This window comes from Orycteropus afer, unplaced genomic scaffold (assembly GCF_000298275.1).
Source record: "Orycteropus afer afer isolate SDZICR_OR568_19922 unplaced genomic scaffold, OryAfe1.0 scaffold00175, whole genome shotgun sequence".
Classification (NCBI taxonomy): domain Eukaryota; kingdom Metazoa; phylum Chordata; class Mammalia; order Tubulidentata; family Orycteropodidae; genus Orycteropus; species Orycteropus afer.
Genome location: NW_006921762.1, coordinates 4,529,267 through 4,552,676, shown reverse-complemented (window position 1 = coordinate 4,552,676; position 23,410 = coordinate 4,529,267). Strand labels below are relative to the sequence as shown.

At 39.5% G+C, this 23,410-nt stretch overlaps 1 protein-coding gene and 1 pseudogene across 1 annotated transcript in view; one reads left to right on the top strand and one right to left on the bottom strand.

Moving 5' to 3' along the window:
• The window catches only part of TNFSF4 (TNF superfamily member 4), a 26,228-nt gene that overhangs the window by 2,044 nt on the left and 774 nt on the right, over positions 1-23,410 (bottom strand). The gene's annotated exons all lie outside the window — the stretch shown is intronic.
• LOC103202275 lies at positions 289-1,227 on the top strand (annotated as a pseudogene).

Here is a 23,410-nt window from a genome sequence, read left to right as displayed (position 1 = left end):
ATATATATATTTAGGGAAAAAAATAACAAATGGAATTGGCAGGTCATATCCAATGAAGTAAAAATGCAGTGGCCCATATAGAGAAACTCCAAAAGAGTTTTGCACTACACGAGAACTTGACAAAAGACTGTTTTTTCTTTGAAGTTTAGACCCACACTTCACTGTGACTCATCCTGCTATAACATCTCTTAAGATTTAAGATTATTCTTCTGCTTCTCTGCCTGTGGTCTCTGCAGGGGAAGCATCATTAAAGCCTTTTTTGCTGTTGTTGTTCTGCCCACTGCCATCATGTCTAAGTCAGAGTCTCCTAAAGAACCCAGACAGCTGCGGAAACTCTTCATTGGAGGGCTGAGCTTTGAAACAACAGATGAGAGTAGGAGGAGCGATTTTGAGCAATGGGGAACACTCACAGACTGTGTGGTAATGAGAGACCCAAGCACCAAGCACTCCAGAGGCTTTGGATTTGTCACTTACTCTACTGTGGAGGAGGTGGATGCAGCCATGAAAGCAAGGCCACACAAGGTAGATGGAAGAGTTGTGGAACCAAAGAGAGCTGTATCCCAGGAAGAATCTCAAGAACCAGGTGCCCACTTAACTGTGAAAAAGATCTTTGTTGGTGGCATTAAAGAAGACACTGAAGAACATCACCTAAGAGATTATTTTGAGCAATATAGGAAAATCAAAGTGATTGAATCATGATCGATTGAGGCAATGGCAAGAAGAGTGGCTTTGCTTTTGTAACTTTTGATGACCACGACTCTGTAGATAAAATTGTCATTCAAAAATACCATATTGTGAATGGCCACAACTGGGAAGTAAGGAAAGCCCTTTCAAAGCAAGAGATGGCCAGTGTCTCTTCCAGCCAAAGGGGAAACTTCAGTGGTGGCCATGGAGGTGGTTTTGGTGGGAATGACACTTTGTTTGTGGAGGAAACTTCAGTGAGTGCAGTGGCTTTGGTGGCAGCCGTGATGTTGGTAGACATGGAGGCAGTGGGGATGGTTATAATAGATTTGGTAATGATGGAAGCAATTTTGGAGGTGGTGGAACCTACAATGATTTTGGCAGGTACAACAATGAATCTTCAAATTTGGACCCATGAAGAGAGGAAACTTTGGAGGCAGAAGGTCTGGCCCTTATGGAGGTCAATACTTTGCCAAACCATGAAACCAAGGTGGCTATGGTGGTTCAAGCAGCAGCAGTAGCTATGGCAGTGGCAAAAGGTTTTAATGATTGCCAGGAAACAAAGCTTAGAAGGAGAGGAGAAGTGAGAGGGAAGCTACAGATTACAACAGATTAGTGAACTCAGCCAAGCACACTGGTAGTAGGGACTAGCTGCTACAAAAAAGACATGTTTTAGACAAATACTCATGTGTATGGGCAAAAAAACTCAAGGACTGTATTTGTGACTAATTGTATAATAGGTTATTTTAGTTTCTGTTCTGTGGAAAGTGTAAAGCATTTCAACCAAGGGTTTTAATGTAGTTTCCCCCCCACCACACACACACACACCCATGCTGTTGATTGCTTAAATGTAATAGTCTGATCAAGAAGCTGAATAAATGTCTTTTTCAAAATGTGCTGTGTAAAGTTAGTCTACTCTAAACTGTCCCAACAGTGTGAAGTTTAGAATTCCTTCAGGGTAACACCAGGTTCCACTCAAAATTTATTTAAAACTTTAGAAGACTGCTTGGGGGGCACAGAAGCCTTTGTCTTCACAAACCTTGGCGCAGTTGAACTGACAGTTATTGTGTTATGACAGAGTTCACTGTTAAAATGGTCACCCAAGCAAAGTTATAGAATATATTTGGCTATAAAAATGATTGTTGGAACATCCTATGCAATATATCTAAATTGAATAATGCTACCAGATAAAATTATAGATGGGATTGAAACTTATGTATCCATTATCATGTGTAATCAATAAACAATTTAATATCTTGGAAAAAATTATTTAAGATTATTCTTCTCCTTTATGCAAGCATCTGAGTTCTGTCTTCAATTCTGCCAGACAATATATTCTTTGGTATATTATTTTTTGTATTTTTGTTTTGTTTTGAAGTGTGATTTGGGTGAAAGTTTGCAGAGCAAATTCACTTTCCATATAGCAGTTTACATGCACTTTATCTCATGACATTGACTACAATTTCCCACAATGCAACAGCTCCCCTCTTAATCCCTCCCCATGGTTACCTCTTCCTTGTGTCCTTCCCTCCACGCACTCCTGTCCCTGAGCTGTCTCCCTGTGCATACACAGACCTTCTATTCTCGCATGATTGTTCTCTCCAAGGAGTGTATCTACCCAATGTAAATGTTCACCTCATATGCCTGTCTTTTGTTTGGCTGGAAGCCATAGGAGTGGCTTCAATTCCAGATCTGAAGGGCAACTAGGGGCCATAGTCTCAGTCGTTCCATCAGGCTCTATCAGACCAGCAAACCCAGTCTCTCTCTCTTTTTTTATTTTTTTAAATGATTTTGAGTTTTGTTCCACATTGTTCTCCCTCTCTGTCCATGATCTCCTACATAGATCCCCCTCTGAATGGTTGACAGTGGTAATTGGGCACCATCTAGTTCTTCTGGTCTCATAGTCATATAGGCTGAGGATCACATGGTGTACCAGTCGCTTGGACTAATTGTTTCCATGAATCTTTGGTTTTCTTCATTCTTGTTTGCTCTGGACAAGGAGAGACCCATCGTTGCATCTAGATGGCTGCTTGCAAGCTTTCAAAATCCCAGTCACTACTCACCAAAGTAGGATGTGGAACAATGTTTTGTGTAGTATGTTATGCCAATTGAGCTTGATGTCCTCTGCAACTATGGTCCCAAGCCCACAGATCCAACTACTCTCTCCCTCTGGGTAACTGGCTGTGGCCAAGAAGTGACTACAACCTTGTCCCTTGTCAGCTCTACTACATACCTGGGAATTTTTACAGAACATTACTTTGTTATATTGTTTTGAGTCAATGATCCCCAATTCAGTGACATCACTAGGTATGGCGAGTGTAGACAAAACCTGGTGACACTGTCAGGGGGGGTGACAACAAAATGAATGTCTATAAAATTTTTGTGCAGGGTTTCAGCAGAAATTTATTATTTTGTACAAAATAGCCCTGTAGTTAATTATAACAACAAAAAAATTTTCATAACCTCATAGCTTACATGTATCAGTATCCTTACAAGGCTAAAATTCTATGCTAATTTACTTTTTGAACCTTCTCATGCACTTCAATCAGAGCTATCATTATTACCTAATTACAATGATGCTTTAAATCACATGGTTTCACCTGCGTATGCTAACAGCATTGCACTGCTGCTTTTATTGCTACTTGTATTTTTATAGTCACTGATTTTGTCAAACTTGCTGGTGTTTTAGCTACAATATTGTAGTAAGTAGTATTCGTGAACCTATATCATTAACTTTTTTTGAGAATGACGTAATAATTAAAGGAAAAGGAGAAAAATTAAAAATGACTTCCACTCAGTTACTGAAAATGTTGTAGGTAATAACATAATTCAATGTAGAAAAATTTTATGAAACAATTTTATTGTTAGTATTCATATAATCTAAGAAATATTGCATTTAAGCAATTTGTAACTATATTTTTCACATATTATTTTTTTATTAAAATTGATAATAAACATTACCAAGGATTTTATATGGTCTGTTATGGGAGGAGGTCAATGGTGGGTGTGACATCATGAGTTATTACAATGGTTGACATCAACCTAGTGATACCAATGCCCCAATTTACCATAATGGAATATCAGCGTATTTAATAGTTACTTTGTTAAGAAACTCATTCTAGAGATCTGCTTATGAAGAGGACTGTGACCAATCAATCCATCAGTGTACTCTGGGAGTGAATTCCAGAAGCTTCATGGTTACTTGCTCATTTACTTTAATACAAGAGTAAGGATGTCCTATTTTCAGGGGAAAAAAGATGATAAAAACTAGTCCTTTCCTTAAGCGTACACTATATTTGGGTGTAGCTTTTCTTAATGTGAGGTCTTTCTCTTCTCTTCAATGGCTAACAAAATTCAATTTGAACGAAGTACTCAACAGCAAGAAAGGAAGCAAAACAATAAAGAGAAGCCCAGTAGATAAAATGCCTGTAGTGATGTGTTGGTTAAAGTAACAAAGATCAACATGAAGCAAACTCCAAGATATACTAAGCAAAAAAAAGCAAAGGGCAAAGTCATGTGAAGAGTATATTCCCATCTGTGTTAAAAAAAAAAAATGATAATAATGCTTATATGGGCATTGAATGCATCTGAAAGAATAAATACATGAGAAAATGATCACAAAAATTGCTTCTGTAAATAGGAATCAGAGCTCTGAGGTCATAGTGGGAGAGACCCTTACTTTTCATGGTCTACTTTTTTATATTTTAAAAATTTTGTGCCATATATTTTATACTTAAATTATATAAAAGCCACCATCATTGAGTTGATTCTGACTCATAGTGACTCTATAAGACAGAGTAGAACTGCCCTATAGAGTTTTCAAGGTTATAAATCTTTGCGGAAGCAGACAGCCTCTTCTTTCTCCTATGGTTCAAACCACCAATCTTTTGATTAGCAACTAAGCCGTTTAACCATTGTGTCACCATTGCGTACTAAAAACATTAACGCGGGGGGAGGGGAATGCCTGTTTTGCCTGCCAAGACAGCAGTCCTTCCCCTAATGTTATTTTTGGTGTGCTGTCCTGATCAAAGGTGTGGTGAGGGTTCTGTTTTCATACCCTAGGGTGTGGAATCCCTGCTTCCTACTTTCCTGGCACAATAACTAGCAGCAGCAGCCAAAAGGATTCCACTGGGGCCAGCTCACACAGATGAGGAATCCCCTACTTCCCTTGTAAGTATAATCATAGTCTTACCAAACTGAAACCAAGAGGCATTGATGGAAGAAGGGAGAGCCATTCTGGGTCCTGCTGGTGGCTGACCTCAGGCACCATATTGGTGCAGTGTACTGAGCACACCAAGAGATGTGTTGGACAGAAATGGGAATATTTGACTTTTTCCCCTCTGTGAACTATTTCTGTCAGCTGAATTGTTCTTTGTGTTTAAGGCAGTGTTCTGGAAAAAGATGTCTCATAGTCCTATTACCCTGCCATAATCCCCTTAGTAAATAAATGGCCCCCTGATTCTGGGTCAGTATGAATCACTACCTTGTTAAAGTCAGAAGCAGCCTATGGGGTAGCACAAAGAGACCAGGGCTTTGGTTTCATCCAGCAACTTGAGTTCTAATATCAGCAGTCAGGTACTGTGTATCATTAAAAAAAAAAAAGAAGAAAAGAAAAAAACACCTCACTGTCATCGAGTCAATTCCAATTCACAGTGACCCTCTCCTTGGGTTTCTGAGGCGGTATCTCTGTGGAAGTAGATTGCCCAACCTTCCTTCCAAGGAGTGGCTGGTGGGTTTGAACTGCCAGCCTTCTGGTTAGCAGTCAAGTGCCTTAGGCATATGCTACTATAACCTCTCCAGACTTCAACTTTCTCATCTTTAAAAATTACTAGAAGATCTCACACATCCCTTTCAGTTTTAACTTTCCATGATTTAGATGTTATAAATTGCAACTTTCCACCACCCATCTGTCAGTGTGTTGTATTGCGGTGATTTGCGTGTTGTTATGATACTGGAAGCTATGCCACCAGTATTTCAGATATCATCAGCAGCGTCACCAGTGGTGGACAAGTTTCAGCAGAGCTTCCAAATTAAGACAAACTAGGAAGGAAGGCCTAGTGATCTACTTCCAAAAATTAACCAAGGTCTAGTGATCTACTTCAGGAACTCTGGTGGCATAGTGCCTAAGGCATTTGACTGCTAACCAGAAGGCTGGCAGTTCAAACCTACTAGCCACTCCTTGGAAGGAAAGTTGGGCAATCCACTTCTGTAGTGATGCTGCCTTGGAAACCCAAGGAGGGGTCACTATGAGTCAGATCCAACTCGAAGGCAGTGGGTTTTAGTTATCTACTTCCAAAACTTAGCCAATGAAAATCTTATGGATTATCGTCAGATATAGCATTGGAAGATGAGCCCCCTAGATTGGAAGGCACTATACATTAGACAGAACAACGAACTTGAATACACCAATGATTATGAAGATTGTGCAGAACTGAGTAACATTCCATTCTTTATCTATGAGGTTGCCACAAATCAGAGCTGACTCAACAGCAACTAAGAAGTTGCAACTTTGAGTCAACTTTAATAAAATTTACTTCAAACTTTCCCCTTATCCCCCAATTTACTTCAAACTTTCTGATCTTCAAAGTCCTTGTGATTATTACAAAAATCTCCAAAACCTTCCTGAAAATTAAAAAATGTCCCGACTTTTTAAAGTGCCTTGATAAAGTAGGGGCAGTGGTGACCAAGCTGACATCCTCTGACAAGAAGTTGAAAGGCAGAAAGGAAAGGTGCACATGACTTCCTCCTTTGGATTGTTCTACTGAACTCCAGACTCCAGCTTCCCTGTTCCTTTTCTTGAAGGTCACCCAAGGGTATAAATTTGCATATTCTCAGAAGATTCTCACTAACATCAATGCTGTCAAATGTAGGCAGTGCTGTAAAGTAGAAGAAGATGGTCCTTCCTCTTATTCTCTGTTCTTCCACCTTTTCCCCATCTCATACTTCACACTTGATTACCTCATACTGAATAACCACTGCCCAGAAACACCCCCACAGTACTCAATTCAAAGCCTTCCATCCTTTGGTTCCAAACCCCTTCAGGCTTAATAGTCATGCATAGCTTTTCCTTGTCCTGTGATCTAGCCAATCATTTGCTCTAATAGCCTTGCCTTTCGATAGAGAGCCTGGCAGGATAGGACAAATAGCATAGGCTTTAGAGTAAAATTCAGTTCACATTCTGACTTCTCTAGTTTTGTGAATTTGTAAATGTTATATACCATTTCTGAGCTTTAGTTTTCTCATCTGTGAAAATAAGACATAATCCATGTTATGTTTGTTATAATCCTGTCATTGGGATCTCCTAGGAGAGGACATGAAGTTTAAAGAGGATAACATAAGTGAAAGCACCCAGCAGCTTGCCTGGCACATGATAAGCATTCATGTGCTTGCACCAAAAATGTTCTCTCCACTAAAAAAGTTCTTCTATCTATTCTTCCCATCAAATCTTCACTACCTTCCAAGCTCAAATCAAATCCCTGATTTTTGGTTTCTCATAGCAAGTATTTTGTATACCCTTAATAGCATTTACCACCTACTGATTTATAATACAGCCATTGGATGCAGACTTCATCTCCTCCACCAGATTATTTAGCTATGAGACCTTGGGAAAGTTACATTAGCTTGCTAATCTTCAATTTCCTCACATGACAAATGGAGTTAACAAAAATCTGTATCTCTGAGAGTTATTGTGAGGATTGAATGAGATAATGTATATGAATTTTCAGCACCCAGTCTGAAACATTGTAAGGAGTTGATTAATGTTTTGTACACACATGGAAGACAAGATCCATGGTGTTCTGGTTACCTGGTGCCGCTCTGACAAGAATATACCACAAATGGGATGGCCTTAACAAATAGGAGTTTATTCTCTTACAGTTCAGGAGGCTAAAGTCTGAGTTCAAAGTGCCAGGGTCCAGGGGCTGGGTGAAAGTCCCCCAGCCTTGGGCTTCAGCTCTGCCTCCAGCTCCTGGCCCACTGAAGCTAGAGGCTTTCCTTCAATCAGACAGCTGCTGGCTGCTGAGGCTGCCAAGTCCAAGGTTGACAAGTAAAAAGGCACAGTCTCAATGTTACCAAACCACATGGCAAGCCATTAATTCAAGTCCATTGTAAGTCCCCAGGTTGGCAGAGCATGGCAGACTGCTGAACAACAACAAGCCTACATGAAGGGTCCAAGCGTGCCATAAGCTGCAGACCATTCCCAAAGCTGCTTCTTATATATAGAAAGCACACCACATACTCAAAGCAGCTACTCAGCTGTTTATGGTAGATCCCACCATGGAGGTGATTGCCAGTCTCATCATGGGGAATAACTACCACCGGCTGCCCAGCCACTCAACCAGGCCCAGCCAAGTTGACATACAAACATAACTATCACACATGGCATGTTCATAGTGTATTCTATGTAACATTATATACTACCACCCACCTATCAGTTTGTCTCACTGTGTTGGGTTTACAAGTTGCTGTGTTGCTGAAAGCTATGCCACCAATATTTCACATACCATCAAGGTCACCCATGGTGGTGGGTTTCAGCAAAGCTTCCAGACTAAGACCAACTAGGAAAAAAGGCCTGGTGAGTGGATAATGTTTTCTTCTGTTATATATAAGGTCACTGTCATGGATTGAATTATGTGCCCCCAAAATATATGTCAACTTGTCTAGGCCATGATTCCCAAAATTATGTAGTTGTCCCCCATTTGCTGTTGTGATGTAATTGTCCTGTGTGTGGTAAATGCTAATCTCTGCCTGTGATTAATGAGGCAGGAGTAGGTTATATTAAAAATGATTAGATTATGTTTATTATGTTAAAGAGGCAGGATACAATCTACAGGATTAGGTTGTATCTTAAGTCAATCTCTTTTGAAAAAGAGAAGAGATTAAACAAGTGATCAGAGATGGAGCACCCTGACTACCACCAGGAAAACAAGAGCCAGGAGTGGAGCTTGTCCTTTAGACCCAGGGTCCCTGTGCTGAGAACCTCTAAACCCAGGGGAAGATTGATGCCAAGACATATGGAGATCTCCAAGAAATACCAGGCCCACAAATATTGAAAGGAAAAAAAGACCTTCTCCCAGAGCTGACAGAGAGAGAGAAAACTTTCCCCTAGAGTTAGCACCCTAAATTCAAACTTCTCGTCTCCTAAACCATGAGAAAATCAATGTATGTCCACTTATGGAATTTCTGTTATAGCAGCAATAGATTACTCAGAAGTCACATGAGTTGGAGCCGAGACGGCAACAGTTAACAACACTAAAAAAGTTGTACGTGATTATAGAATGAAGAAATTAATTTTAAAACAAAAGACTGCCATAACCAAAGTCCTTAAAATATCAGCCCCTGGGTCTCTATGGCCCAAGGGAACAGTACAAAAGGAGTTGGGCTTCATGACAAAGATTACCAGAAAACTACCCACATGTACAAACATACTTTTTGTACACCAAGAAAAGAAAAATCCCAAGGTGTCCTCAAAAGACTAAAATGAAACTGAAAATATTAAAGGTCTATGAAGACTTCTATGTGAGGACAGGTTATAGGATAAAGCATCTTCAATCTGGAAAGTCTGAAAGCCCATAGCACTCAAAGGTGAAATGTAAATTCCTCCCATAAGTCTCCACTAAAATCAAAGTCCACCCTGAAGCTTGGTAAGATGGTCTCATAAGCATCAAACTATATAAAAGAAGACATCCTCTAGTTGAATCTTATATATGACAATGAGGAATTTGAGGCCAACAGAAGCATAGGGATTTGGCTCTTGCATTCCAATTCTATATACTTTTCTTTATACTGCAAAAGAAATTTTTATTCTCCCAGTACAAATCTGAATTGATGAGAAATTGCTATGAAAACTGCAGTAATATTACATCCCTTTTGTCTACCTTGGAGAAGAGAAGAAGTTGCAGCAAACAGTGGGCTGGCAGCCCAGTGGTTTTACAATGACCTTATGGTGAGAAAACAAGGGGAAAATCAGAGTGCAGCCTCCTTTCTGAATGTGAGGGATTGATTGTCATGCAAGAAGCCAGGAAAACAGGGAGAGCTGGATGCCCAGTAGTCACTTCATATATGAGTACATGTATTATGCCTAGGAGCACCTAATGATTCAATGGGAAGATCCGCCAGCCTGACGATTCTCAAAGTCTAATATGCATTGTAATATGCATTAGAATTTCCTAGGAAATGTATAAAAAGTGCAGATAGCTGACTCATTCCCAGAGACTTTGATTAAAAAGCTCTAGATGGATTCAGGAACTACATTTTCACGGGTACCCAAGTTCAGCATTTGAAAATCACTAAACTGTGAACTCCCAAAGACTTGATTCCAGGGAATGTATTTTCTTCCATCCTCTGTACAATACCTGTCTCAAAGCTGATACTGATGAAATGTCTGCTCTACTGGAAGTATTATTCAATGATTCAATGAATAATAAGATTGTCATATTACTCAGTAGGTTGCTTGGCAGAAGTAACAACAATCACTGAGTACATGCTATTGTGGCAGGTATTGTACTTGACTCTGGGACATCAATGGAATAGGACACACAATCCTTTTTCATAAACGTATACTCCAGTCAGGGAAGGGATCCCTAAACATAAAAATAAAAAGGTAATCTTTGGTAAATGCGAAATAAGAAGTATCTATAGGCAATGTATGTCATAAAGTTCCAGAGAATGGAAAAATCATTGTAGGCTGTGGCAGCTAAGAAAGATACAACAGGGAAGAAAGACTTAGAATAAGGCCTTGAAAGAGACAGACGAGCCAGATAAGCAAAAGACATAATTAGCTGGAGGAAAGACTTAGAAAGGGGACGCACTTAATGTGTTCAAGAAAAAGAATAAAAACTAATGAGCACTTACAACGTGCCATGTACTGAGCTACCAAAAAACAAACTCACTGCCAATGAGTCGTTTCAGACTCATACCGACCCTTATTGGGTTTCCAAGGCTGTAAATCTTTACAGAAGCTAATAGCCTCATCTTTCTTCTGTGGAATGACTGGTTGGTTTGAAGTACTGATCTTTTGCTAACAGCCAAATGCTTTAACCACTACACCACCAGAGCTCCTTGTATGTACTAAGCTAAAAAAAAAAAAAAAAACTCACTGCCATCGAGTAGATTCCAACTCATAGAGACCATTCCTTGGGTTTCCGAGGCAGTATCTCTACGGAAGTAGATTGCCCAGTCTTCCTTCTGAGGATAGGCTGATGGGTTTAAACCACCAGCCTTCTGGTTAGCAGTTAAATGCCTTAGCCACTATGCCACCAGAGCTCCTATGTTCTGAGCTAGGTCTTTTCAAATCTCTTACCTCATTTGCTGCTTAAAACATTCCCTTGAGTAGGAATAATAATTACCCATATTTTACAGATAGGAAAATCAACATTAAGAACTTGCTCAGAGAATTCAAATTCTTATTTAAAAAAAAAAAAAAAAAGCCTGATAAACTGGAACAGTAGAGAACAGAGGACCCCTGAGACTATTACCCTGAAACACTCTTTAAACCTAGGACTAAAGGTGCCTCCTGAGATCATCTTTCAGTGAAATAGCAGAATGGCATACAATATAAAAGATATTACCCATAAAATTGTTACCCTTTTCTTAAAAACAATCTGTTTGAGACCAAAAGGTCAACGATTTCTTTGAAACAAAGAGGAGAAGATAAGGAAACAGAGAAACTAGAGTACTGGAAAGGAAAAAAAAACAGAACACAAAGAGAATGTTGACACAGTGTGTTAAATGTAATTAATGTCACTGAGCAATTTATATGAATATAGTCAAATGGGAACCTAATTGGCTGTGTAAACTTTCACCATAAACTCAATAAAATATAATTTTTAAAAAAAGTACACACACACACATATATTCATCCACAAGAAAGCTCTATTCCAGTCATACTGAAAACTGCCTCTGTTCTTTTAACCTTATCTTTCTTACAGAGGTAGAGACATAACTGCCACAGTGTCAACTCTGACTCATGGCAACCTTACATACAACAGAATGAAATTTGCCTAGTCTTAAATCATTCTCACCATCACTGGCTCATTCTCACAATCACTGGTACGTTCAAATCTATCACTAAGGCTACTGTGCTAAGCTATCTCACTGATGGCCCTCTACTTCACCAAAAACAATGTCCTACTCTAGTGATTAATCCCTCTTCATGATGTCTCCAAAGCAAGAGAGTCAGACAATGTTATGTTATGATCCATAAGATTTTATTTGGCTAATTGTGAGAAACAGATCACCTGCCCTTTCTTCCTCATCTGTCTTTTATCTGGAAACTCTACTGAAACCTATCCACCATGGATGTTCCTGCTGGTATTTGAAATATTGGTGGCATAGCTTCCAGCATCACAACACACAAGTCCCCACAGTACAACAAACTGGTAAGTGGATGATGGTAGCTTTCCTATAGGGCTTTCTCATTACCTTTGTTTTCACTGATGCTGAGAAAAAAGTGGAAGGGGGAGGATGAATCACCTCAAAATTCACTTTGTCTTAAGATTATATACTACAAAGTCCATCCAAAAAATGTTTATATATTTTAGCTTTGGACTAAACTTTCTTGCCTGTAGCCTGAGACTAAGGAAGATCTGAGTAGAAAATTATTTGGTGCAAAACAAATTGGTCCAAATAAAAGAAAAAAATACCCACCAGCCACTCCTCGGAAGAAAGGTTGGGCAATCTACTTCCGTAGTGATACCGCCTCGGAAACCCAAGGAGGGGTCGCTATGAGTCGGGTCCAAATCAATGGCACATAACAACAACAACAACATATGGTATGTACGTATTTTTTCTTTTTAAAAAAGAAATAACTAGCTCAGAAATCAACAGGTGTTAGTTTGAGTTTGATCAAACACCAGGGCTCTTTTATAATAATGTGCATCCTCTTTCTCCTAAACCATCTTAAGAGGAAAGACCCTCTTGAAGTTCATGAAACTATACGTCCAAGATTAATCTGAACTATTTTCATCACAGTACTGGACAATATGAAGTCATTATTTCTGGATAGTTCTCAAAATACCCAAGCACATCAAAATGCCCAGAAATTCTCCTTCAGAAAGAGCTACTCAGCCAACCTAATAAGGCTGTTTGTGTAGTTCAGGTTGGCAAAATCATTAACTGAGCTCTGATTAATTACAAATCTCCTGGGACTTAGAGCAGGCCCATGGACAAGTACAAAGTAAGATGCCAGTATGTACTGGAAAGAAGGGTCTTATTATGTCCTTTCCTGGCCTCTCTCAGCACCACGAGCAATGAGCTCTCCAAGAACACTGCTGTTTGATGTCTGCCATTTTGCTAGCAGCCAGTAGTGTATACTCAAGAAGGTATGTAATGCTTGCTTTAAGAGCTTTTCTTTGGAGAGTGTGAGCCTCCAGTTCTGACTCACTGGCATGTGGCATGGGACTGCCCACCTTATACTCATTTAGCATTTGTCCTTGAGGGACAATCTGTGGCAGGAGGGAATGATACTCAAGTATGAAACCAGGAAGTGGGCTCTGCTTTCGCTATGTAGGCTTTGCCTTTTCTTACATGATATTAGGCCACAATGTTAACGTCCTGGGTAGGGTGAGGGTGAGGGTAGGGAGTGAGTCAGTTAGGATGGTGGGGAAAGAGATCTGTGATGGAGACTCCCCAGTTCACCACAGGCCTCCAAAGTGGCCTCTCCTCCCCCCACTTTGGGCTTCCTGTCAATCAGAAGAGATTTGAGCAATGGTGAAAACACATCTCATGAGTTCCTAGGGTATGTTTCAAGGGAGTATCTGAAGAGAAAGATGGAATTTTCCACACTTACCCACTACAGTAGGCTAAGAAGATAGAGTTTTATTTTAACATTTAGTGTGTCCTCAGTTTTCCATGGAAACAACCACTCACAAATGTATAGATCCCACTTCTAATAAGGAAATTTCAGAACCTTATCCAGAGGGAAAGAGAAAGGAATAGGAATAAAGAGTAAATATTGGTTCTTTGGCCACAGAATCTTCTATGCCCAGAAAACTTCATCCCAAAAGTTCTATTTCTCATAAAAGCTTGATTAAATAAAAATGTGTTGAGATTAATGAACTCAAAGAAAATCCATTTTAATTGTCATCTAAAACCACTTCTTTCTAACTGTTGGATTTCAAACAAATCTGCTTTGTAAAATTTCAGCCAAATCAAAATAAAAAAGTTTAAAACAAAAAAACACCTCTTTTTCCATCCCCACTCTTCGCATCCCTACCAGCTCCTTTTGGCAGCAGCTTCTCTCTTAGTTTCCCTCACCCTCTCCAGTGCAATCGATGTGGTACTTCTCTAACCACTATATAAGTCTTCTCTCAGAGGTCTCCATTTATAGACTGATTCTGTTGCAGAAAACACAAACTGTGGTTCATTGTTCCTAATGCTTAGTTGTCGAGAGATTCCTAATAGAAACTCATGTATTCAAGTAATCATCCAAAATCATCCATATGGCATGAACACTACTTCAAAATTATGTGATGAACCCAATGCACCAACTCTTCATATCCTTAAGAGACTATTCTCTTATACCTGGGTTTTCCTTCCTATAACAACTGGGGAAATCCACAAAGTACACTGACAAAGGGATCTGCCAAAACATTTCTGAGAACTCTCTTCCTCACCTTAGTGATTGGGCGAGTCTCCACCATAATATCTTTGTACCAGTTTAGTCGCTAAGCAACTGGAAGAACAAGCATATAACATATCTGCTGCATCACTTTACATCCCACCATGTCTCAAACATGCACTCAGTATACAAGTGTTTTCTGACTGAAGAGAGAGCTATGCCAGGAGCTTAACCAGAGGCTGCATAGCTACCATAACATGACACTGCTCCTAGACAGTACCATACATTTCTCAAGGCTTTTCAAATTGTCCCATTCACACTTAAATACAAAAGGAGCAGCAGAATTATTCCAGTCAATATCTTTCCATCTGAAGTCACTCATTCCCCATCTCATTTGCTATATAAAAAGAAGGGATCAGTGCTTTGGGAAGGCAACCCTAGTACAATGGATGGGGCACTGCACTGAGAGCAGGGACACCTGGTTCCGGTCCCGGACAAGAAAAAGTCCTTTCTTTAATTTCTTCTTCTCAGTATCTAGCCTCAGGTAAGATGGTTGGAATAAATCATGTCTAAGAAACCCCTCCATTTCAGAAATTAGACAAATCATAATATTCAAAAGGAAAATTCCAAGGGATAGGAGGTTTGAAAGATCTTGCCAACACAGTAGATTCCTCTGCTATAACAAAAGTAGCAGACCTCCTCCTCCTCAAGTGGCTTTTCTGATGGTTAATGATCAATCCAGATGATTCCTACAGTGTATCTGCAATGAAGCTCTTAGCCTCATTTGCATTTGGAAAACTACCATCAAGACATCTAAATAATCCTGAACATTTACTCCAGTCCAAACTAAGATCGTTGTTGTTGATATGTGCTGTCATGTCAGATCCGACTCATAGCACCCTTCCTTGGGTTTCCGAGGCAGTATCACTGTGGAAGTAGATTGCCCGACCTTCCTTCCGAGGAGTGGCCGGTGGGTTTGAACCACCAGCCTTCAGGTTAGCAGTCAAGTACCTTAGGCACTATGCTACCAGATAAGTGACTGGAAAAAACAACTCTGAATAGCAGTGGGATGATGGTGGTAGTGGTGGTGGTGAGAATGATGATGATATTTTAAGATAAAGCCTTTCTTTTCATTAATGGAAGAGAAACCAAGTGGTGGCATGTAAAATAAAAACATACTCCTTTTATAATCCCAATTGAGAAATTAGTATTGAAGCTGGTAGGCAGCTTTTTTGTGGAGCTTCTTGTTGCAGGAGAGAAAAACAATATATGTGCCCAGGGCACAGACACCAAAGCACTGGATGGGCCCCTTGGTTATCCAGCACTAACTGTATGTCATGTTGTTTTTCTTACCTGCCTTCACTCTCCACTAGGCTAGAAGCTCTGGGAAGGCAAGGGGGACTATATCCATCTTGCTCATCATTGTTCTTTCAGTGCCTGACAGATATCTGGCGTTCCATATATATTGTTGAATAAATGAATGAATAAATGTTTGAATAGGTTTATTTGCACATATGTGCAAATCATGATATCACATAGAAGTAATTCTTAGAATCAGATTATAACAGAAGCAGAAAGGTCCTTGGAATTTATATAGTCTAATCTCCTTGTTATTTACAAAAAGGAAAATAAGGCTCAGAAAGAATAAATGATGGAGCCAGTGTCAGAATCCAGCACTCTTCTTCCAGTCCTCTTTCTCCTCTATGAATACATCACACATGTAATGCTCTGTTTTATGAAAAATAGCCTATAAGGTATCATGGAAGAACTCTGGTGGCATAGTGCCTAAGGCATTTGACTGCTAACCAGAAGGCTGGCAGTTCAAACCCACCAGCCACTCCTCGGAAGGAAGATGGGTCAATCTACTTCCATAGAGATATCACCTCGGAAACCCAAGGAGGCATCTCTATGAGTCAAATCGACTCGACGGCAGTGAGTTTGTTTTGTTTTTTTTTAATAAGATACCATGCTGTTGTCAAAGTGTCATTGATCATGTTATCTACATTTGTGTAAATAGACTCAAATCTCATTTTAGAAAAGAATGTCTCATAAAATTTTTTCCCCAATTTTCCTCAAAAGCAACCAATGTCAGAAAAGGAAAGAAATTTAAAAATGAAAAAAAAAAAAAATACCAACCAACATTCTTAAAGCTCAGAGTCAGGATGTCAAGGCTGAGTGTGATGGAAAGACAACTCCCTGGAATTTAGATTTGGTCTCACAGAGCTCTGGTAGCTATGAATTGGATCCAACTTGACAGCATTGAGTTTGGTTTTTGGTTGGTTGGATACACTTATTAAATTATATTAATATTATTGTTGTTGTTGTTATGTGCCATCAAGTAGGACCCGACTCAAAGCGACCCCTCCTTGGGTTTCCGAGGCAGTATCACTATGGAAGTAGATTGCCCCATCTTCCTTCTGAGGAGTGGCTGGTGGGTTTGAACCACCAGCCTTCTGGTTAGCAGTCAAGTGCTTTAGGCACTACGCTACCAGAGCTCCTAAATTAATATTAGAAGAATTAAAGTTTGAGTTTGTCCATCTTTCTGTCAGTCAGGATGTATTTATAAATAGTGTTTGCATGCTATTCAGAGCTAGACAGGTATTTTCAAATTAACAGGCTATCTAAGATGTGCTTGGAGGAGCCCTGGTGATGCAATATGGTTAAGCACTTGGCTGCTAATCGAAGTCAGTAGTTCGAACTCATCAGCTACTCTGCGGGAAAAATATGTGGCAATCTGCTTCCTAGAGATCACAGCTTTGGAAACCCTATGGGGCAGTTCTATTTTGTCCTATAGGGTCACTGTGGGTCAGAAGCAACTTTACAGCAGTGGGTTGGGAAGGTAGGCTTCAGAATGAGAAGTCTCCAGAAAATGAAAGAATTGTAAAACCATGCCAGTCATATCCCTGACATTTCTAGTATTGTGAAACAGGACCACAGACCACATGCCCCTTCTAAATATAATTTCCTGCTCTATTTGGCAACCAAGTAAGTCATCTGACAATTGGATGAAATATAACAAGGTGGAGAGAGACAGCTGGGCCGTGTATTCTAAGTGTATAGACTTAGATCTCTGAATGCCTTCCAAACACAATTCAAAAAGCAGATACTGAACCTGGTAACACTTTATACACTCATAAATCATCTCCTTCATTCCCGCTTTCTACTATAATGCAGCCATGAGCTCTTCATGAGAAATCTTTGTTCAAAATGTTGGAATTATTCCAAAACTATAGGAGTTTTTTGTTTTGTTTTGTGCCTAAGAATGACAATAGGAAATCAAGGTTCATAAATGTAAGGTTAAGCTTAACCATGATATGGTTTCTGAGATCTGAGTTATGGTAGATATGTTTTTATACACTACAAGAAAGCATTTTAGTGGCAGTATACTTTGAAAGTATGTTACTGATTAATAATAATCTTCTTAACATTCAAAAGCTCTATAATACTACATTTAATCCTTCCAACAATCAGTCACATAAGATATTTAAGAATACTATTTCCCACCACACCCACTCACACCTCCAATTTAGGAAATGATTAAACTGAGACTCATAGAATTCCAGGGAAGTTCAAAGTCTGGACAAGACCAGAGACCTCTGGCACCTGGTCTAGCACACTCTCTTCTACACCTCAGTGACTCTCCCAAATGTTTGAGATGTTGTTTTGTTTTTGTAAATATTTTGTTTTCATATAAGGAAGCATTTTAATATCTCATTTGAAAAGATGCAGATACCAAAAGTATGGGCACCTACAAACAAAATACACAAAGCACAGGATGTTGGGGAGTTGGGGTTCATCCCCAAACTATCACATATTTCATCTATTTTTTAAAAAAAAGAACCTTATTGCTGTCTAGTCAATTCCAACTCATATCAACTTTATAGGAAAGAATAAACTGCCCCTTCCAAGGCTATAAATCTTTAAGAAGCAGACTTCCACATCTTTCTCTTGTGGAGCAGGTGGTGGTGGCTGGTTGTTTTGAACTGCTGACTTTTCAGGTCACAGCCAAGCACTTAACCACTGGGCTACCAAGGCTCCTATTTCATCTATGACTGGGAGAATAACCTTTCTACTTTGCCACTTAAGTTTTCTCACTGACTAAATGGGAATAACATTGTGCACGGCTTCTGTAACTCAAAGCACTCCAAAATATTGACTTTCATTTTCTATGAAAGGAAAATCCCTGAAGTAGGGAGAGACCTTCAAGCTCTCTGAGAGTGAGGGCACAAAAGTAATTAATATTAAAAAGAAACAGAATCAGAAGGTGAGGTAGGTCAGCCTCTACTCAAGGCTGGGCCTGCTCCTTGCTACAGGCTGAGATCAGAGAAGAGGAATACCAAAAACCAAATAGATCAGTTGCTGTGGAGTAGGTCGATTCTTATTCATGGTGGTCCCTTGAGTTAATGAGTAGATATGTGCTCCACAGGGTTTCTGAGGCTGGCAGATTGCCAGCCCTTTGTTCCAAGGTGCTTCTGTGTGGGTTCTAACTGCATACCTTCTGGTTAATAGACAAGCGCTTAACAGATTATATTTCAGGTCTATGCCAAGAGCTCTTCTCACTTTTCAATTCTCCTCTATTTGTATCAATTTTTGTGGATGTGTGGGACATTTCCCAGCATGATCCCCATTCAAATTATTCTATTCTATTGGGAGCTCTCGTAGCACAGTACCTAAGGCATTTGACAGCTAACCAGAAGGCTGGCGGTTCAAACCCACCAGCCACTCCTCGGAAGAAAGGTTGGGCAATTTAATTCCGTAGTGATACTGCCTCAGAAACCCAAGGAGGGGTCCCTATGAATTGGGTCTAACTCGTCGGCACATAACAACAACAACACATTGCGGGTACTGAGACCAGAATGTATGTCTAGATTTTTCATTTAGAAAATACTTACTGTGTAAATAAGAAACAATATTAGCCACCACCACCCCTCACCCACCCCCATATTGTTCATTCTTTTATATGTGAATGAGTCCTTAACTTCCTGAGAAATGTTCTGTTAACTCTTCACTGGAAGAAAGGATGGGACCTCTTTGAAAGAAACCAGAAAATGGTTAGTTTTACTGTGGTGCCCCCTAGTGATGTAAGAAATTAGATTCACTTTCTGTATTTGCCAACATAGAACAAAGTAAAATTTGAAAAAGCAACATTTTTGGTCATTTTTCCCTGTGTTTTTATCTTGAATAGAATGGAATGAAGTATCTCTTCTAGAATGGCATACAAGGCCCTTTGTGATCTTCCCCTGCCTAGGTTTTCAGCCCCTTCTGCTACTTTCCCCCTTGAACACTGTGTTCCAGCCATTTTGAACAACTTGCTGTTTCCTAGAAAGCTTTCTGCCCCAACTCACCCCTATCTCTCATCCACTTAAAGAATTTCTACTCCTCCTTCTAATATCATCTCAGGCATTATCTCCTTCCTGCAGTTTTTCCTGACTCTCCAAAGTCTTGGTAGTCCTCCTGCCCTCCTCTCTTCTTCCCATTGCACCTTGAACATGTGTAGACATGTAGATATGTGCCCCCTTCCTGCCTTTTTGCAATTTGACTGTGAGTTCAAAAACTTTCTGAAGTGCTTTTTGTGTCTCCACTTCCTCAAATGGTACCTGGCACCAGTAGACATTCAATGGACTGAATTTGAGAAAGGATGCTTTTGATTGATAGTAGGAAGAACACTGGTCTAGGAGTCAGGTGTTTCTAATTAACTAACTAGGTAGATGATCAAGAGCAATTTAGTTACTTTTTTGGGTTTTTGTTTCCTACTTTGTAAATATCAAACCAAACTCACTGCCCTTGAGTCGATCCAACTCATAGCAACATTTCCTTGGGTTTCCGAGGCGGTATCACTATGGAAGTAGATTGCCCAGTCTTCCTTCTGAGTGGCTGGGGGGTTTGAACTGCCAGCCTTTGTGTTAACAGCCAAATACTTTAGGCACTAAGCCACCAGAACTCCCAATTTGTAAATAGCCAATGCCTAATACCTGCTCAAACATCTGACTGTTTTACACGTTTTCATTAATACTTTCTTTAAAAGCCTCAAAATACTTTAGGAGAAATCAATTCAATATATTAGACATTTCTTTTTAATTCCCATATTTTTGCTTATGAAATACAAATAAAGTTGTGTTTGAAATGATCTTGTTTGCATGTCTGTCATACAAAAAGAATTTCTGAAAACCAGATTGCATGCAGAGACACTAATCAGAGAGAAGATTTGTTAGGCAAGCTCCTCTTTCTCTTTCTAAATAACACAAGAAAAGGTCCAAGTTACAGCCTGAAACTTCATCAAGAATATGTGAATTCTAATTCTGGGTCCACTCACTTCTAAGGTACTTCAATTTCTGTTTTCCCCAGCAATAAAGAGATATAAAAGAATGTATTTATACATACAATAGTAAGATAAGCTGAAGAATTATCACTAACAGCACTCATGTATACAAAGTGCTTCATAAATGTGCTAAAGATCTTGAAAGAGCCAGGATTCAAGGGCCCAGAAGCTCATAAATATAATTTACAAAATCTTCTCACCTTATAAGTCACCGTTTTTTGTTTTTGTTTTTTTTTTTTGGCTATTATTCCAGATACTAGAAGCCTGCTACTTTAAACTGCAGCTCCAATAAATATTAAACAGTGTATTTTGTTTTTGATGAACTAAAGCTGTCGATTTTATAATTTGTGTCACGAATATTCTTCGGGGGTGATCACTTCCTCGCACTTTCTAAGCCAGGTATCTTGTTAACCCAGAACAGGTTATGTAGATATGTGCATAGTATATAAATTAAGTATGTAAGTGCAAATTTTATTTCCCCTAGTTCCTTCTCAAGAATCAGAAAAACCCACAGGCTTAGACAGAAAAATCTATTGAAATATTTATTTACGTTTTATATTTCTCAAATCCTTGTACCCCTTCTACACATACATAAACTTCATACTTATTGAGCTGGAAGAGATTTTACAGACCGTTTCATTTTCCAGATGAGAAAAATCAACATTTACAGAGGGAAGTGAATTATATGAGGGTGGGTAAGGGCTATCTCTTTTTCTGGCATAAGTTTCTATTTTTCACATATCTATATCTACTTCCGTAGTGATACCACGTCAGAAACCCAAGGAGGGGTTGCTATGAGTCGGATCCGACTCGAGGGCAGTGCGTTTGGCTTTCTGATTTAAATAAAGCTTGATCCACTGATGACAAAACAAAGGTTACAAAATAAACTTGACTGAAGGGAAAACTGACTGCTAAATGGAGTTTAATAACTTTATCTGTATCTGTACAGAGTCATGCAGGTAAACAATTATAAAGTTAAAAATAAAAATTTAAGAAATAAGGAAAAAAGCATGATTCTTCTCCGAATACATTTTTTCCTGCAATGTATAGGATCCTAGGTAAACAATTAGCATTTCATCTCTATTCACCTCTCTACACATCGTCTAGACCTACGTCTTATAAAAACAGAGGTTTGATCTGCATCACCACCATCGCCTACCTGATCCTGCAAATGAAATTCCAACCAATCTTGCAGACAGGTTTGAAAAGGCTAGCAGTCTGTGTCTCTTTTTCAGAAGATACTCTATAACACCTCTCTCTCAATCTCTTTCTTTCTCTCTCTCACACACATACACAACACCACCCTGTTTGATGAAATTCCGGGGAGCAGAGGCACAGTCAGTCTATGCTATCCTGACCTGTAATAAAGTATATGAGACTAAATGTAAGAACCCCTTGTGTTCACCCAGATCCTATAACTTTACGGAAAATTACATTAGCTAAATCAGTCTAGCTAGAAATAATGAAAATAATACTAATAAGTATGTCAACTGAAGAATTTCAACTCTCTGGACTGGAAATATTTCTGTAGCCCTAGTTTATGAAAACAAGTTTCTTCAGCAAACAGCTCTAATGCACCTATGTCTTTGCTTCCATTTCTGCAAAACTTGCCTGATTATTCTTACAAGTCTACTCCAAGAATGGAAAAAGCCAATTTTCCCGCCAGAGATGGGCTTACCATGAGTTCTAGAGTCCTGGAAGCCAGCTCTCAGCTCTCCTTTCCGGCGCTGTCACAAGTCTCTGTTGGGCGACTTGCCAGAAAGGACCATGCAATTGGTTTCCCTTGATCACAGCCATCTGTTTTGTCGTTTTATCACCCCACAGTATAAGAAAGTACTATGCAATGCTGTGGTTGTTTGAAATAATGCCATTAAGGCTCCCAGACCTAGTGAACACACTCAGCTGTTCTATTTTTGGTTACTGTGTTTGTTTTCTTCTCGGAAGAACCCAATTACGGTCTCTGCCTTGGGCATCCTGCCATGGACACGTTACTCCTCCCCCACGTCCTCCCTCCTCAGATCGCTTATTCTGATTTCACCCACAGGGTTCTGCACAAAGAACAGTAAACCTGTGGTGGTGTGAGCAGAGGAGAAATGTGTTGTCCTCGGATTAACCGGTCTGAAGACGAGACCGTGACCCCACCACACCTGTGGAGTTTGTGGACGCGAGCACTCTCCTTGATACCACGATCACAACCATACTGCCACCAGCCTCTGTGCACCGCAAATGCTCAGTTCCTTAGACAGAGACAAGCCCAGACATCAGTGAGCACCCTACTCAGCTCATCCTGGTTTAATCTGGGTACTCAGTTTTGGACATAACCATCAGGATTACAAACTTCAACTTTCTGACTTTTAACAGGGAGAGACTTTACCAACCCAAAGCAGCCAGTGACAAAAACAAGAATTATCAGATAAACCCCATCAAGGAAATGCAAGGAGAATACGATGTGTTTTCTTGTCATTGGAGTCTCCTGTCAAGAATTTCCTTAAAGGCCTAATAATGTTTTTATATCTGAACAAATAAGAAAAAATAATACTAAAGGGGATGCATAGGACTAGAATAGAGAGAAGGAAAAATGAGAAGAATATCTTAATTGAGTGGGGAAAATACTGGAAAAATGATCTGCAACTTTGTAATGTATTGGACAAACTGGAAAAAATATCAAGTGTTGTCTTTACATTGTGATTGGTAGAGATAGACTATTAGAAACAATATCTAATTTAATTGTTGGGGTAAATGTTTAGACATGTGCACATACATACACACAAATACACATACACACACACAAATATCCCTACCGTTAAATACACAGGTTCGCTATTTTAGAAGATTTAATATTGATACTTAAA